The sequence below is a fragment of the Nematolebias whitei genome, chromosome 11, assembly GCF_014905685.2.
Source record: "Nematolebias whitei isolate Nwh7 chromosome 11, NemWhi1, whole genome shotgun sequence".
NCBI lineage: Eukaryota > Metazoa > Chordata > Actinopteri > Cyprinodontiformes > Rivulidae > Nematolebias > Nematolebias whitei.
Genome location: NC_056508.1, coordinates 638,069 through 641,165, shown reverse-complemented (window position 1 = coordinate 641,165; position 3,097 = coordinate 638,069). Strand labels below are relative to the sequence as shown.

Below are 3,097 nucleotides of genomic sequence, written 5' to 3'. Positions count from 1 at the left end.
ACCTGGACCTATATCTGGACCTGGACCTATATCTGGACCTGGACCTACATCTGGACCTGGACCTATACCTGGACCTGGACCTATACCTGGACCTGGACCTATACCTGGACCTGGACCTATATCTGGACCTGGACCTATACCTGGACCTGGACCTATATCTGGACCTGGACCTATACCTGGACCTGGACCTATACCTGGACCTGGACCTATACCTGGACCTGGACCTATACCTGGACCTGGACCTGGACCTATACCTGGACCTACCATTCTGTGTTGGTCTGTCTCTCCTTCCTGTCCTCTCAACCAGCCGGTCAAAGCAGATGGTCTCTTGTCCTGAGCTGGTTCTGCTGGAGGTTTCTTCCTGTTAAAGGGAGTTTTTCTTTCCACTGTCTCCACTGTGCTTGTTCAGGATGGGAGACTGCAACGAAGCCAAGATTCAACTTGTCTGCTGGATTCCTTAGATAGAGAACTTTACTAATTGGCTTTTATGTGAATGTTCCTGTAAAGTCCCTGAGACAACTTTGTTGTGATTTGGAGCTTTATAAATAAACTGAATTGAATATCTAACCCTAAACCTAACCCACCAGCGACATTTGAACCTTATGGGGACCGGGCTTTGGTCCTCACAAAGTAACATAAACAAGCACACACACACACACATTGGATATAGTGTGTATATCTTGTGTATATATATGGATATGTACACATGACCTTTGGCCTTTGTCTTCCATGGAGGTTGATCAGAAGAAAAGAAACAACATGTTTTCATGCATCTTAAATTGGTGTGACTCCAGAGAAACCTGGAGACAACTGTCTGCAGGGGAGACCTACCTCTGCGGTTGACCTGATAGGCTGTTATTTTACCGATGGAGGTGACACCGTCAGAATTAACATATCTGAGGATAAAACGAGTCAAATAGACGTCGGCCTCGTTCACATAAACCTGAAGCTTTACTGCAGTCTACAGGAGCCAGGTTGAAGAAGAGACAGAGCAGGAAAGGGGAACAGAGAGCATTAAAAACTGAAAACATATTTTTATGTAAACTTCTAAATACTGAATTGATCTGTGGCCCGAAAGAAGAAAAGAGAAGGGACTAAAAGCATGAAGTGTTCTGAAGCCACCCACCATCCCAAACACACGTCAGCAGGACTGAGCAATGAAGAGCGAGCACGAGAAGACGACGTAGAAGTTCAAACAGAAAGCCATCTTCAGTTAAAGAAATTACATAGTGCGGTCATTTTTAGTGATGTTCATCAAATAGCTATCAATAACTTTTATTATTAGCAGCATATCCCCTTATCGATACACAAGATGACCTACTGAACCTGCCATGGCTAACAGGCTAGTCACAGAGTAATATGATACTTTTATAGAAGTTTCCAAATCATCATCTAAAAAAATATGAACTGTGTTTTTTTTTTTGTTTTTTTGGAAAAATATTCTGTTTCCTTACATAGAGGGGCAGAACTTTAAATAAATAAATTGGACTGTAGCCAACTCGTAGGGGAAACTTGGCATTTGGGGTTTCAGCTTCTGGTCCTGCTTCTGGGATCAAATTCTAAAAAACCTGAGACACTGGAAAAATGTCAATAAGAACAAAATGCAACTATTTGCATATTTAAAACACATATTTTATTCACAAAAGAGAAAAATGAAATGAGTGACAACAGGTCAAAAGCAAAAAGGCAAACTCTTGTTCAGTCTTGTGAAAGAACCGTGAACGTAAAGCTGTCAGGAGAGTGGGCAGAAGAAGGCACGCCCTGGGGACCAACTCAAGTGGTGGAGTGCATTAAAGCAAAAACTAGGGCTAAGACCACATGCACATAAACTGCAGAACTGAACTTTAATGGGACAAGTTCTGAAACTCATCTTAACTGGCTGATGATTTAGTTTAGACAAGTAATATTTGCTGTTTATAACACAATTTTTATGAATACTCTTGAGTTTGAGTTACATTAACCCCACGAAACCTATTTAATGATGTGGAAATTGTGTTCAAAGCACAATAAATTAAAACAAAACATTGAAAAACGTATTTTGTCAACTATTATGGATGTGATGGCTTTAAATCTCTCAACACTCCAAGTTCTTACAGTAAAGTCATGTACGTGCTGCTGTTTGAACCAAAATGCCTCCTGTAATTCCATAGGTATTTGGAAAATCTTATAAATCTGAAGCATAGAAATAAAAAAATAAAAAACACAAAGACGAGAACAATTTGTTTGTTCTTTCACAATACTACACTTACAATTACCATAGTAGTAATTCCAGCTGTCCTCTATGACTGACACCCTGCCCCGAACATCCAAACCACCCCAGTTGGCATAACGCAGCACTACATGGAAAAGGTCTGGAGAGGTGACCAACACCGACACCAACACTTTGGACTGCAGAGACGGCAGGAAGCAAGGACAGAACAACAACAGACAGAGCAACAACAGACAGAGCAACAACAGAGAGAAAAATGCATGATCGTAGGGGAACAAAGCAAACGAACGAAACAGATAACAACACAAAGTAAGAAAAGAATCCCAAGGATTAAAAAATAACAAGAGAAAAACTCCAAGAGAAAAGAGGAGGAGAACATTTATACATCTGGAGATATGGATAAATCAAAGTAAGATCTTAATACCACCACCTTAACAATAAAGAGCATGGAAAGACATTTCTCTGTGGATTTCTACTTTTCAACACAAACTCTCAGGCTGCTCAGGAAAAGATCACATTCAAGCTGAATGTCAGATTCATTTCATAGTTTTTCACTTTTATAATTGCAGTAAAATAAATTCATTATCCTAAATTGCTCACGTGTGACAGTTAATACTCCCTTCACACTGGATGACAACTTCCTATCCATGACCTACATCAGAATGTGGTTGGACTGCAGCGAGTATGGGAAACCTCTTTAAGAACAATAGTGATGCTGCTCCAAACTTAGCATGAACCAAATGAAGTTTTTTTGTCTTCAGCCGTTATCTGTTAGTGGTATGATGTATCACTATATGTACGGAGTGTGATATATCCTCATCACACTCCGTACATATAGTGATATGATGTATCACTATATGTACGGAGTGTGATATATCCTCATCACAC

General features: G+C 40.1%; 1 protein-coding gene across 1 annotated transcript in view; it reads right to left on the bottom strand.

Annotated features, from left to right (window-relative positions):
* LOC119416581 (laminin subunit alpha-5) overlaps positions 1 to 954 on the bottom strand; it is an 87,700-nt gene extending 86,746 nt beyond the window's left edge. Inside the window, exon 1 of the mRNA XM_037683771.1 lies at positions 832 to 954. The gene's annotated coding sequence lies outside the window, so the exon portion shown is untranslated. The remainder of the gene's footprint in view (positions 1 to 831) is intronic.
* Positions 955 to 3,097: the final 2,143 nt, after the last annotated feature.